The 15,817-nt window shown below is 41.6% G+C and overlaps 1 protein-coding gene and 1 non-coding gene across 3 annotated transcripts in view; both read right to left on the bottom strand.

Moving 5' to 3' along the window:
* Positions 1–15,817, bottom strand: part of unc5b (unc-5 netrin receptor B) — a 314,621-nt gene that overhangs the window by 205,415 nt on the left and 93,389 nt on the right. The gene's annotated exons all lie outside the window — the stretch shown is intronic.
* On the bottom strand, positions 6,142–6,244 carry LOC132379279 (U6 spliceosomal RNA). Its single transcript, XR_009507355.1, has one exon. It is a non-coding gene; the product is annotated as a U6 spliceosomal RNA (small nuclear RNA).

Here is a 15,817-nt window from a genome sequence, read left to right as displayed (position 1 = left end):
CCAGTTAATACTATCATAGCTAATCTTGCACCTCATTGGTACTATGTTCCCATTCTCTCCTCGTGTCCCTTAACTGGGATGGAGGACTGCATACACCAATGATGATGCTGTTAAGTTTAACTGTAGTGCACATTGCTCTGGCACTTCCTAACATCAGGTGACACTCCTTGTAACACCCTTGTCATGTTCAAAATCAAACTAGGAGACAGAAACAAAGGTCTCTCCCAAGCGCTGACCATAGCTTTCACACCAACTCCCGGACCAAAGGTTAACAGGCACAGAAAGATTGCAAAGCCTAAGCTTATATTCACTGATGTTATTAAATGGTGATCATCTTGTACTGATTAAAACAATTTATAGGATAGTTAGAGATGTTTCCTTTGGAAGGAGGTGGAAGACTATCAAACAAAGGAGTATAATTTTACAGCCTGATTGTTAGGAAGTTCTTCATCAAAAGTGCAACAAAATCCTTGAACTCTCTCTCTCTCTCTCTCTCTTCTGAAAAACAATCAATGTTCAGTATCAACCCGAATCTTGATGATCTTTATAGATTTTTGTGAGGGAAGGAACTGAGTTAACTGGAGTTTATTGATCACAGTTGGGAGGAACAGGTTCAAGAGGCCGAATAGCCTTCCCCTGTTGCTCTAAACAGGCCTTGTGCAAATTGCCTTGCAAAGCTATGCCTGAAGGGCCTTATGTCTTTGAACAGTGCATAGGCAAGTACAGCCGATCAGTCTGGGCCTGTTCCAGGGAGGGTTAAATTACACTTTATTGGACTCAAAACATGCAGATTCACCCAAGCCTTGCCTAATTGCCATGTTTACCAGAGCTAAAGGCACTAAACTCAAATGCCTTTGTTCACAGTCTTGGTGGGGTGAGTGGGCGGTAGATAGAATTATTCTTCACAGGCCACATGTAGCACTTGATTAGTGAGGATAATGCTTTGCCCTTTTGAAGGCAGCTCTTAGGAAGCTTTTTTTTAAGATTAAGGGATCACCTCTTATTTCCCAAGTGCCGTTCTGTTCCCTGTTCCATTCATCTAACACTCATGAATTCTTTAATAACTAAGTAAGTAAATAAAGATGAATGCATATCAAAGCAAAGAAAGTTGCATGCATATATATTTTTAAACCATCCCTGACATTCTCCAGATGATTTCTGGAGAGCTGGCACCCCTAATCTCTGCAGACAATCAAGGATGTGACTGAACTCTTGGAGAGAAGACAATGCCTTTGAACATAGGGCAGACATATTACATTCTAACAAGTGTGGTGCTGCAGAAAATTGGATGCAAGTCTATGCCTGCGATTCCCTGCAAGTGTGTGGTCTAGTGCCAAAAACAACACCTTACATTGATATAGCTCTCTTAACATAACAAAACACCCCAAGGCACTTCACAGGAGAATTATCAAGCAAAAATTGGAGGCAAATTACAAGACATTGCCAGGGCAGGTGATCAAATGCTCAGTCAAAGAGGTAGGCTTTAAGGAAGAGATTAGACAGATTGGTTTAAACTTAAAGGAAGGAATACCAAAGTTTGGGGCCTTGGCAGTTGAATGTCTGCCAGTGGCAAAGCAACCACAATCAGCGATCGGATTTGGAGGAGCCTGTGAATCGTGGAAGGTAGTAAAGTTGCAGAGGTAGGGAGAAACAAGGTGAACATTTTGAAGTTTTGGAATAGCTTAACTGAAAGCAAATATAGAAAGGTGAGGTCAAATGTTAACGGTGAACTCAAAACCAGGGAGAGAAAAATAAACATATGAAGTTTAAAAATACTACCTCTGAAACGTTTCGGCTCAAACCCTTGGTGTGCAAATATCTACAAACATCAGGGGACAATTTAACTGGATAATGGTGAGCATTCACTTTGGCTGTGGGTAGGCAGGATTCCATAGGGAGGATGTATTACGTAACCGATGAGAAGAGCTTGGAGTCACAAAAGACTGCTGATACTGGGATCTGGAGCAATAATCTACTGGAGGAACTTGGCAGGGCGAGCAGCATCTGTGGGAAGAAAGGAATTGATGTTCCAAGTCCAAAACTTGCATCAGGAGGGGAGAATGGAGATGCGTAATTGGAGGTTATATGACAGGAATGCATCCGGCTCTCACAATGACTTTACATATGGAAGAGACAAGAGTGTGCGTGTTTAGTTGACTAGCGTGTATGCAAATATCGGTAGTTGTGCATATTGTATGCATACACATCATGTTTGTCCATCTAGAGGTAGGGGGTAAGATTTAAATACAAACGTTTGTACTAGAATCAGGTCAATACCACAATAGCAGAGTCTCAGTGTGGCTCAACAAACATTGATCTGTTAAAGATAGCAATTCCATTATCCCAGTAACTCACAGGTTAGACCTTGTTATTTCCATGTCCACTTGGTACCAATTGCCTGCAACATCATTATATGTTTCTAATATTATCTTCTACATAAAAACAGAAAACTGCTATAAATACTTCAAATCGTTTTCTGCTCCTCCACCGAAATGAAGTGTCCAATTAAAGCTACATTTAACACATCATGGAAGACTTCGATACCCTGCTCTGTGACAGACACCGAGCTATTCATACTGGATCGATATTTTCCCAGTGATATAGCGTTCAAATAGATAAAGAGACATTAAAATCAATTCTTCCTTTCTCTGGCCCCATTCAGACAGACACACACACTGTATCTGTCACAATTGAGGATATTTCAGTAGATTCATTACGAGGGGCTGCATCCTCCACTCTCTTTCACAGTCTAAGTTACAATCAGACACTTATAATGACTAAAGCAAACATTATTGTCCTTGCTTGGAGTATGTACTATGCAGAAGACCTTGCCCAATGTCCACTACTCTTCTACCACTGTGCAATATGCTCAAAACCAGGCATATAATAGGCATCAGATGTAAAATCCCCAATAACTGTAAAGAGTACAACCAATGGGGCCGTCAGTACCATGCTCTGCAGGACAACATGGGTTGGCCTGGAATTTCTCAGAATTAAATCCAATCTTTAAAACACTGCTATGAGTCTTGTCATAAAAAAATAAACTCAGGTAGTATTTTCTTTACTTATATGTGTCAAAATCACAGATATGAGAAAAGGCCCTCTGACAGAACTTTTTTAAATGATTTAAGAGTTTATTTTTCAATTGGTACAAGTGGCGAGGGTACACAAGGATGGACGGGTTAGTTGACAGCAGATCTGTGGGGTGAGTTGGGAGATCCTGTGAAGAAACCTCCAGGTGTGCATCCAAATCAAGTTGTGAACTCAAAATCAGGTGGCATTGTCTTTCGTGGTTAAACATTGACCTGGATTTTGCAAGATGTGCAATACATGGAGACAGGAGAAAGCCACCGAGCTCTTTCATCCTGTTTTACCGTTCAGCAGAACTATGAGCAAGTTGGGGATTATCATGGAATATGTCAGTTTTCTACCCGCCAAAGACATATTAAATTGTCTCGTGATTAGATTAGGTTTAAATCAGGGTTGTCGGAGGCTGCTGGGCAGTGCAGCTCAAAGGCTCAGAAGGGACTATTCTACGTCGTATCTCTAAATTTCCAATGATTATATGGCCTCTTCAGCCATGATAGCAGTCCAACATCGGAGTCTCTAAAATACAGCCATTCCCTTTCCCTCTCAACACTCGTGCAGAAGCTCTAGACATGGAAACAACGTGTTCCTTCAGCACTGCAAAGCCCAGTAGGGTGAGCACTGGCCCTTTAGAGACAACAGGCAGCTTGAGATTGATCTGGGTGCCATTAGACAGTCAGAAAATTCTCTGTACGATTAGTGTGTTCGATCTGGACTAAGCAACAGCAACAAAAAGTGCTTAAAGGGAGCTGTAATCAGGCTGAGTGTATTTTTTTATTTTTCCCTAATTCTCCTGAGAGTTAGTACTCAACTGATATACAGAATTTTTAATTCATTCCTGAACTTACTTTAAATGTCCAGTTCCTATAGAATAAAGGGGAATTACACCCATTGAACTCTGTGGATGCTTTAAGAAGACAGGGTAACACACAACTTCCTGAAGGAACTCAGCAGGTCAGGCAGCATAAGGAGCCAAAGTTTCAGGCCAAGCCCCTTCATCAGGGGTCAATGAACCTCTTGGTTAATGTCACACAAAAGGTTGGGAATCCCCACCCTTCATGGATATCTAATGCAGACATCCCACCCTGCAAAAACTCATTTCAGGGAGGTAGCGCCATCAATTTGCGGGAGACTCACGGGAGAGGTGGGATGTCTGCAATAGAGTAGCTCCTTAGCAGCTAGTTTAAATAACATTAGCTATGCTAATGAACGAATGACACCTGGTAAACTCAGCTCACCATGTCTTTTACATTTTAACCCACCATGGGCAAAAGAAAAGTCATTGTTGATGCACCATCAATAACTCTCTCTGAGACATGAAGGTGAGATATTGGCTTTTATTGACTGGAAGAAAGAACAAGCAGTAGTTGACCACCATACTACATCCTGGAAACTGAGGGCAGGGCTCAGGCCCCAATCGCCTTTATACCGGGTTCAGTCGGGAGACTCCCGGCACTTCTGGGAGAGGTGGGATGTCTGCTAACGTTTCGGTCCAAAACATCGACTGTTTATTCCTCTCCATAGATCGGGGATTCCCATTCTGGGGTCTACGGACTCTTTTCTTAATGGTATGGGTCCATGGTATTAAAAAAAGGTCAGGAACTCCTGCCATAAAGCTGAAGAAGTCAGGTGTTGCTTTTGGTGGCTGTAACATTGAAGAATAAAGTTTGCGTTCAAGGCCCCAAAATAAAATCCAGGCCTATGGGAATATCTGGTGTTTCCCATTCGGGTTTCATGCAATTGTTCATCTACTTAAAGAGCAGGTGTAGAAAGTGTCAGGGAAGCCTGGTGTGGATACATCACTGTACACCCCCCCCCCCCCCCCACACACAACTTGGAGAGCAGTTTTATCATGCTAACTGCTGTTTTCTGCCTTGTAAGGACTGTCTGAACATAGCATCTGATTCAGGTACTTTGGGGACTGGCTGCCATTAGATGTGAATGAAATGGTACTGATGAATGTTTTAGGGAAGCAGTAGAACTGGGTTTCTAGCCCAGTACTGTAACCTTGTATATCTCGACTAATGATTGAAAAACTATAACAGCGGACAAAAGAAATTAAATCGTTATATCACCTAAAATTGAAAACCTGCATATATGTAATACAGCTCAAAAAAACTACTGAATTTTTATAAACCCCCCCCCCCACCCCGCTCTTGTTCATGAACGTTCATCATTGAAGAAAATCCATTATTAATTCTGCTCTGGCTAATGTGAGTTCAGATCCAGAGGAAGAGAGACTGACTCCGAGTTCAAAGTAAATTTATTATCTGGATATGGAAGAATACTCCCAACAGGATGAACAAAAGACCAGTGTGTGAAAGATAACAAACTTCACAAATACAAAAGAAATAGAAATAATGATAATAATAAACAAGCAAAAACAAAGAGATGTAGAGTCCCTGAAAGTGAGTCCATAGGTTGTGGGGAAGGTTCTGTGATGGCTGATAAATGCTGATCTAGTCTCAGTGATACCTTCTACTTGTGAATGAATTTTAAAGAAATCTCCTGCTTATTCAAGTCCCCACTGAAAGCTGTTCCAATGAAAACTGCTTGACACTGTGACGCCTTGTGTATAAACTGGCTCCCACACTTGACAACGGTGATTGCAATTTCAAATCATCAGCCGAGTGAACACATCTCTGAAGTAAAGTGACGTGTCAGATTCATACAAGCCACTCGTTCCCACTGAATCTTTCAGCCACTCCCCAGTAACAGGCAGAAAGCAATGCCCCACTTTCATTTGCTGGTTGTAATCTCAAAGGATTGAAAACTGATCAGTTGACTGTTCCTCTACTTTGATGGAGTGAAGTCTAGAACTGCAGATTAGTTGACAGCCAGGATATACCCCCTCATGATATTTACCCTGCAGTCACATATGACACCTGGCCTGAACATCCTCAGGCACATCAGTGCCCTGACACACTATTGTCTTTAGCATTCTATGTGACAGCTCCTGTTTAATAACATCAAGTCCATAATCACAATAATTTTATCATCTGTCAATAGGCTTTGGGGACTAAGCTTGTCTGGTAGTTATTTTATTTTTTAAAAGAAAATATGGAACACTTCACAAATCTGCGTGTCATCCTTGCGCAGGGGCCATGCTAATCTTCTCTGTATCGTTCCAATTTTAGTATGTGCTGCTGAAGCGAGCCCAGTTATTTTCATTATGTAATGCTTCTGTCATCTATCATACATGCCAGTTATAAACTGACATGCTGTTTCACAAGTAAATATACATGTTTGTTATTCCTAATACAGCCAGCTCCTTGCAATGATCTTGTGTGAGCCTGACAGTCACTATGACACATTTTAATATTTTGCTATGTTGATGACAGTTCGGCATACCAGCGCAGTTAAATTTAAATGCCTTGTTCAAAGCTAGCAATAGTGTCCATGCCTGTCAAAATATCGTTATGGGGAAGTCAATAACTGCTAATGCTGCTGATATCCATGTAGGCAGACTCAACCACAGCTAAGAGTGTCAGGCAGCATCTATGGAGTGGAATAAACATTCCACTTTTTGGATTGAAGCCCTTCATCAAGTCTGGAATGGAAGGAATGAGATGGGATGAGGGGATAGAGTACAAGCTGGCAGGTGATAGGTGAAGCCCGGGGGAATGGGTAAGAGGCTGGGAGGCGATTGGTGGAAGAGGTAACCGGTTGAAGGAGGAGGATCTGATAGGACAGAACAGTGGACCATGGGAGAAAGGGAAGGAAGGAGGAGGGAGGAGGGAGGTTAAGGGTTCAGATTTCACATATGAGACTGAGGGATTGCTGAATTGTTGGAGATGTTGCTCTCAGGTGAAATATTGAACCTTGATCAAAATTCTGCTGCAAAAGATCCTATTATACTACTTGGCAGTGGTACAGAGGCCTTATCCCTGCTATTCTGGCAAATGATCATCCCTCACTCAACAGTACTGGGAAAAAAAGGTTTACTAGGTGATTATCACATTGCTATTCACAAGAGGTCTGTGCATGCAAATTGGCACCATTTGTCCTACATTTAGCACAGTGATGACACTTCATTCACTGCCCAGCACTGAGGGATATTCTGAAAGGTGCGGTAGAGAAGCAATACAATTATTAACCCAACTTCCTCCATGCAGCTATTCCATAAACAAGCTTGTGTCACACAGCACTCTCCAATGCTGCAACCTGCAGTGGGAGCCGTGCAGTGCAGCAGCTAGTAGAAGCATTAGCTCATAACTCCAGTGGTCCACGTCCATTTGCAACTCCCAGTACTCCCTCCGGTGAATTTGCAAGTTCTTCCTGGGACTGACTGTGGGGAATTCCGCTCAGAGCAGGGTGTGCTCCTGTGCAGGTTGGTGGGTTAATTGGGGAGTGCAGATTGCCCCTGGTGTAAGTGGGTGACAGAATTCGAGTGAGAGGTTGATGGGAACATGGGGAGAATAAAATGGATTTGCGTAGGGTATGAATAGGCGGTTGATGGTCAGTGTGGAGTCAATGGGCCAAAGGGTCTGTTTCTATGCTGCATCTGTGATTACAGTAACAGAAATATTTATAAGGGTGTACAAGGTGGAAGCAAGAGCAGGCCACACAACCTCTTCTGTTCAGGGCGACTAATGCTGAGCTTCTACCTCAGCCATTTTCCTGCTTTATCATTGATGGATTTATGGATGCAATCAATATCTGAGTCTCTGGGGTACAAAACTCCAGAGATTCACCACCCTGAGTGAGAAAATTCCTCATTTTGCTTCCTAAATAGCTTTCCCCTTCTTTTGTTTTTGGTAATGCACAGTATCTTTAATTTGGTACAAAAACTCAAGGGAGAGAAGGCACATGGAAGAATCCAGTTCCAACCTGGAAGAAGATGCCTGTGGCCCCACAGAAGCCAAAAGTTTGTCCTGCTGGTCTCTCAAAGACTCGTTTGTATGTACTGGGTGTCTGCACTGAACAGCTTCATTCAGATTTCTGAACGGAAATGAACCAACCCATGAACACTACCTCAGTATTTTTCCTCTCTCTTTGCACTACTTATTTTGTGTCATATAAGCTGGGAAAGCACTAGAACCTTTTTAATATGTGTGTCATAGGTGATATACACACACACACACACACACACATACACACACACACCTATGTATATACATTTTCTAGTTCAAGTTTAATTGTCATTCAACCATACATGAATAAAGACGAGTGAAACAGCATTTCTTCATGCCATGCTGCACCACCTCCAACATCTCTCCCTTGTGTGGCTGCAGAGGTGACACTGCAGCTTGAGGCCTAGTCCACCCTGTTGTGCCTGTGCACAACCACATATCAATTAACTAAAGACACAAACGTGGAAGATGACTTTGACTGACGTATCCACATTGCAGCAAGATGGGGGGATAAAGTGTAGGTGGGGGGGGGTGGTGTGTGTGTGTGTGTGAGAGAGAGAGAGAGAGAGAGAGAGAGAGATTGGGTGAAGGGATCAGAATGTCAGTCTATCGCACACTCCGGAGCAGAAGGTGGCGGTAATGCACCATTAAGCTGGGTGTCAACCGCCATAAAACAAGACAGAGAACGAGAGCACTGCACATGTGTAGAAGACAGATCAATACACAGTGTTAAGGGGAGGATCGTTGCTCTAAAAAGAAAGATCCATACAGTACACTTACTTCCCCTTTAGATTAATGCAACATAAAACAGTACTGTATATGTACAGAACATTCAAATTCCCTTTCATAAATCCTTATTCCAAATAAACATGCTTTCACAATAACAATCCATAACTAACTTCACAGTTCTAAAGGCTCAGTTATTTGGGTGGCCTCTATTTCTTTCAGGATAGGACCTCTGGACCTGTCGAGTGGCATCAGGTTTGCCAGGTATCTTGTCACCGATCCCATCCTCGTCACCAATTTGTTCTGTCTATGCACAATTACATATCAATTAAATAAAAGCATGCACACAGGAGATGGCTTTAACTGGTGTGTTCACATTGCAGAGAAGAGTGGGAGAACAATACACATGCATAGACTACAGTGCACGTATGGATCTATTACCTTTTCAAGCAATGATCGTCCCCTCAGCATTGACCAGCTGTCTGTGCATGCACTGTTGTCTACGCATGTTTCTTTGTTTTTTCTCTCTCTCTCATTGCAATGTGAATACACCAGTTAAAACCATATCCCATGTGCATGCCTTTATTTAACTGATATGTAGTTGTGCATAGACATAAGAAATTGGCAATGAATATGAATCTGAATATCAGGAAATATCAAGAACTGCACCAACAGTTATGGGACAAAACAGCATGAGAAAGCTGAAAGACCGGTGTGTAATCGTGAAAAACGTCCTGAATTTAAAGTGAAGATGGCTGCAATCAGGAAAGTTGATGGAATTAATACGCTAATGAAAGCTGGGTATCGTACATTGAGAGGGTTGTATTGTACTGTAACACAAACAATATAGAGGAGTAAAAGAAAGCCCCTGCAATTTCTAGTTTAATGGGTCAAGGACGTACAGTCTCTTATGCAACCAAGTAACACCTGCAATGCCAGCATGCAACCTGTTCAATTAAATCATTAAAACTTTACAAAATCGCTTGAGCCTTAAAGTGCTGACAAAGGTTTAGAGTTTACAAAGAGAACCAGTCAAAGGATGAAAGTTTTTCTGAATACACTGCAGAACTGCGCAAACCTTCCCAGCACTCTGACTTTGGAGATGGACTTTTTGATGTATTAAGGAACAGGGTTGTGTGTGGCATGCATTGTCAAAGCACTGAAACAAGGCTACTGGTAGAAAGTGCATCAACAAAAAGACATTGACCATTGCAATATCGTTAGAAACCGCAGCAAAGGATGCGGCAGAACTACAGAAAAGGAGGTTAGAATAAGGAATGTACAAAATGTTCCTGAATGATGCAAAATGCCAAAGATGCTATCAACGTGGCAGATCCTCCCATGATGCAAATTGCTGTTGATCCAAAGAAAAAGTATGTAGAAAGTGTCCGAGACAAGGTCACGGAGAGAAAACAAGAGAAAATCTGCAAATGCTGGAAATTGAAGCAACACACCAAAATGCTGGAGGAACTCAGCAGGCCAGGCAACATCTATGGAAAAGAGTACAGTCGACGTTTTGGCCTGAGGCCCTTCAGCAGGTCACAGAGAGAATGTGCAGAGAGACAAAAAGCATAAACGAGTGTAAAAAGTCTCAAACACAAAACTAAGCGAAAGCATAAAGTTATCAAATGTAAAGCAAAATCAGAGAACATAGAGTCTGACAAAGGTGAACTGTCATGCCTGGAACTGCACAGTATAACTGAAGCAGATCACAAAATAACCTGGACTATAATAGCGGTGTCTAAAACCGAACATGGAGCTGGATACAGGGTCAGCTTTGTCCATAATTCCACAGGCTGACTACCACAGACCATTTTCTAAAATACCAGTACAGAAGGCCTCAATAATGCTAAAGACCTACACAGGTGAAAAAATGTCTTTCAAAGGCAAACTGAAAGTAAGTATGACATATGGAGACCAAACACAACAGTTAAAGATGTATGTATTGAAAAACAGATGGCCAGCACTTTTCAGATGTGAAAGGTTGAGAAAAAAATCAAAATAAACTGGCACTCAATTAAAGGTCTCTCTCTCTCTCTGGCATCAACAGACAACTGCAGCCCAAATGGCAGAGCTAACTAGAGAATGGTACAGCTGTTTAATGATAATGAGAAGGTGTTTGCATCTTTGACAAGTAGGAAGAGACTTTCAAAGATTGACTTGTCACAAGCCTATCTGCAAATGGAGATGGAGGAGTCAAGCAGGAAGTTCCTCACAATCAACACTCACAAGGGACTGTTCCGGTATAATCATCTCATCTTTGGTGTCACATCAGCTCCAGCAATTTGGCAAAGAGCAATGAACCAACTGCTCCAAGATATCCCCAGGAACACAATGGTACTTTGGTGACATCATCGTAACTGCCAAGAATGATGAAAAGCCCCTCTAGAACCTTGGTAAGATGCTTACCAGGCTGAGTGAATATGATCCGTGTGCAAAGAGAGAGAAATGAGAGTTTTCCAGGAATGAAATCTCAAATTGTGGGTATGTCATTGTCAAGAGTGGCTTACATAAGTCACGAGAAGATTGAAGCAGTGCTACAGGCGTTCAAACTGAAAAATGTGTCACAACTCAGGTCATACTTGGACCTTGTAAACTACTACCACTGGTGTCTGCCAAACATTGCTACAGTGCTGCACCCATTGAACGCACTGTTGCAGACAGCAGCAAAGTGGGAATGGTCAGAAAGATGTGAAAAAGCATTCAAAGAAATAGATCCATACTTTACACATGCTACGACCAAGGCCACACTGCTTCCCTGTCGTCAGTCCCACCATAAACTAATGAACTTGCAGCATACCACATTACAATTGTTCAACAGGACCTTGCCATCATAAAAATAAAAGTAAGATGTTCCTCTAGTTTTGCTGCACCTACTGGCTACCACATTTCTTACACCATCACATGATTGTACTCCCAAAGTAGTTAGTTCTGGTCATGCACGTCTTTACTTTCTTTTAACGTAAACCTATATCATCTGACTGCGATGCTGGGGGACTCTTTCCATGTAATGAGTCATCAATCTAAGGACACCTTCAGCTGTGAAGTTGGAATTAAATATAATATAGAACATTACAGCACAGTATAAGCCCTTCAGCCCATAATGTTATGCCAGCCTTTTAAACTATTCCAGGATCAATCCAACCCCTCCCTCCTGCATAGCCCTCCATTTTTCTTTCATCCATGTGCTTATCTAATATATCTGCCTCTCCCATACCACCCTGATAATGCATTCCACTTACCTACCACTCTGTGTAAAAAAAAACATACTTCTAATGTGCCCCTGCTACTTTCCTCCAATCATCTTAAAATTATGTCCTCTTGTATTAACCATGCCACCCTGGGAAAAATATAGGAATCTTTCCGAAGAGAAGAGACTTGATTCAACTGTTTAAAATGGTCCTGTTTGTCAAACAGAAGCTTGCTGAACATTCTATGGGCCACAGGCCACAAATGTAAATATAAAATTCTCCTTTTATTTTTACTAGATATTACTCTGCTGGCTCAGTTCGTTGGCAGATCAGCTGTAACCATCCCCCCCCTTCCACACCACCAACCTGTAGACCTCTCTTTGTACAAGGTCAAACTCACTGCATTGTTTTTGGTCTATGCATACCCACAGTAAAAGCTAAAAGAGAGGTGCTCAGAGGGAGCTGGGGTGAACCTTTCAAACCCTGAGGATTGCCCTCATACAGTTGTCTTCTTGCCCTCTCACTGACACTGAAATGACCAAGGCGCAGTCTATCTCTCACGCTGTGAAGAAATGGGCAATAATTATGTGTAAAAGGCCCCAAGCTCTCACGCAGATATTTAACTGTCCACACAAGACATAGAAGGCTAAGGGCCTAGTACCGGTAAATATGATTGCTGAAATGGGTCCTTGGGCAGTCTAGGCCAAAGGGTCTCAGTTTATGTGCTTGATAGATTTTATGTAATGATACATGAAAGGATAGACTATCAAGGACAAAAGAAATAAAAGCTGTAGTAGGCCATTCAGCCCCTCAAGCCTGCTCTGCCCTTTAATAAAATACTTGCTGATCTTTTACCTTGGCATCACTTCCCACAGGCCCCCCGATTCCCTTAACGTGGTCTGGAACATACTCAGAAACAGACTTCTAAACAGTCTTGAGTCTAGAATTCCACGGATTCACTGCACTCTTGGTGAAGAAATTCCTTTTTGGCTTCTGTCCTAAATGTTCAACTCTTTACCTTGATCTGTGATGCCCGGTACCAGATGGTAGAGTCTAGGGAATTCTTTTCCCCTGCATATCCTGCATCAGTTCTGCACGTGGGTTTTTGACCCAGTTAAATCCAATAGGTTGAAACTTTATCAAAGTACGTGAATCAGAGAAAAAAAACCTGTAAATGTAAAAATGTTTAAAAACCGCACTTACTATAAATCTTTTTCTTCAAATATTAACAGCACCGCTCTCTATGGAAGCTGCCTGACCTACTGAGTACTTCCAGAACTTTGTTTTCTTATTTCTTTTAAGTGTCACAGGAGGCTTCTGCTAATTTCAACAATCATTTCACTATTGTTGCCAAGCTAGAATGGGGGTGGGGGAGTGTGTTTGGTGGGCAAAGAGGAGGAGCAACCTTCCATGCAGGTGGGTGGGGTTTAGATCTAGGCCAACACAAGGATCATTGTGGGTTTGAATCCCATAACTCAAGCAAAGACCAAGTAAGACACCATCCATGTCTTATCCCTCATCCCCACCCCCACAGGGAAATACAGTTTTACTTTGGCAATACTATGAATGAAACCCATTACGTGTTGGGCCACTGACAGACATCTGTGGAGGATCCAGATCGAGCAGAATCTGGCAGCTATGCTCTTATTGGTTCTAGTTAAGGTGGGTTGTGGCAGAACTTTGCAAACACACACACCTGGCCATGTACCAAATATGCATGCTGCATGCAAAGGGAAAGTCACTTGAAACTATCAGAAAATGACAACTTATTCTATCTGTGCTGTCTTTACGACAGTTATTTAGTTTATAATATTTTCGCTTAGTAATTCATTCAATAGTATTTTCTAGTTAGAATTAGAAGTGTTTAAAGTATATTCATTGCATGTAAAATATACCGGCATGCGATGACGTCACATCCGGTTTCGCCGCGTCTTGTGGGAAAATACCGGTTTGAAATTAGCGCGAGGGTGGGGGCTTACCACGAGGCTCACCTGAGCAGAAGTTGTTTTGCAGGCATGAGAAATCACAGTGAGAGCAACGCTGTAAGTTAATAGATAATCGATATATTGAACTAAGATGTTAATGCCGATCCTGTTAGAAGTAACGACGGTAGATAATGTTTATGCTTTCGTTAGTTAAAGAGTCGCGGATAGTTTGCATGGAAGTGTATTTAAAGTAGTCAATGGAGCAGGTAAACTCTCCCTGTATACTGCACCTTAGTGTAATGTAGTTATAGTCACCTTTGCAAGTATTTACACTTGAAATGTGATATTAAGGAAGGAACAAATACTGTATCAATCTTGTATTGTTTTATCAACAGTTTTCACCATATGTTAATGTGAAGAGTGAACAGTAAATGGTTAATCTTACTGTAATCTGGTCTCATTGACTGGTTTATCTCGACGTTGAATTCGGCGTTATCAGTTACACGCGAAGGAGAACGTTAAATATGCATGCTGCATGCAAAGGGAAAGTCACTTGAAACTATCAGAAAATGACAACTTATTCTATCATTTAAAAATATGCTTGAGCTTTGAACAGCTGAAGTGACACATCCCTCAATAAAATTGCAATGCACAATATACTTTAGTGCCATGAATGTTTCTTTATAACACTACAAATCCAAATTGATTGCAGTACAGTGGATTCTGTTTCACTGCATCATCAGTTAAAGAGCTGCTTACTTGGTTCAAATCCTAAAGAACAAAAACTAATTGAGAAAATAGCCTTTGTTTATTTGAGACACAAGGCCACTTAATTGGGATAGGAATCAGTTGCTGAATAGTTTCTAACTAGCGTTAGACATGTGCACATTAAGACACTACACCGTGCTTAGAGTTTTTAAATAATGTCAATTGCTCGTGCTTGCGTTGTGTTATCCATTTGTGCCAATGGATGACGATTCAAAAGGTAGTGATTTTTTGCTAACTTGGATCTTGGATTATGACACTACTTCATGCAGGAAGGCAATGAAGGCAGTCCATTATCTGCACTAGGTATCTGTGCTGATTTTATTCATTTCCAGTCAATCAAAAGAACAAGGCAGATAAATTCTTGTTGACAACAATAAGGAATAAGTACACAGTTTTGTAGTACTGTAGTAGTATTGGTAGTGTTCTAATTAGTTCTGTATTTAATTTAAATATATAATTTGTTGAAAAAGGATCTAGTGTTTTCCTGGCATATATGAGAAATAAACTCTTCTCAGGATTTCAGCTGAGTAGAGGTATTGATTATAACTGATGTTTCGATGACAAGCTCTGCCAGCTTCACATAATTTGTTACTCAGTGAAACAGTACTTTGTCTTCTTTATATCTTTTTAACATTTCCATGAAAATTTGGCTGACTGGGGTAGCTACTTAAATGAGCCAAAGTGTGCTAGTCTCAACGTGCCCCAATTACCTGGAGTCCACTGTATATATTTTTTATTTATTTAGAGATACAGCATGATAACAGGACCTTCTGGCCCAATGAGCATGTACTACCCAATCACACCCACCTGACCAATTAACTACACACGTGTACAGCTTTTGGGTGTCGGTGGAAACCGGTGCACCCAGACAAAACCCCACGTGATCACAGGCGGAACATACAAACTCCTTCCAGGCGGCAGTGGGAATTGAACCCTGGGTTGTCAGTGTTGTAATAGCACTACACTAAATACTGCACTACCGTGCTACCCATCAAGCAAAGTTCGATTGATGAAAAACGTACAAAAATGCAAGGTTACACTGGGGCAAAGGTTCCCATCCTTTGTTATGCCCTGGACCCCTACCATTAACCAAGGGGTCCATGGACCTCAGGTTGGGAAGCCCTGCATAAGGGAAAGGCAGCATTCAGTGATTGGCTTTCTTTCAGCATTTTAAGTTTATTGTAGGACTTGTACATTCAAGTTCCATTGGGGAGAGTCAGGTACAAAATGTACATTGATAGTCTTGAAGAGCGTCAAGGGAATGAAG

The sequence above is a fragment of the Hypanus sabinus genome, chromosome 21, assembly GCF_030144855.1.
Source record: "Hypanus sabinus isolate sHypSab1 chromosome 21, sHypSab1.hap1, whole genome shotgun sequence".
Lineage (NCBI taxonomy): Eukaryota > Metazoa > Chordata > Chondrichthyes > Myliobatiformes > Dasyatidae > Hypanus > Hypanus sabinus.
The sequence above is the reverse complement of the archived record's forward strand: the minus strand, read 5'-3'. Positions and strand labels throughout refer to the sequence as shown.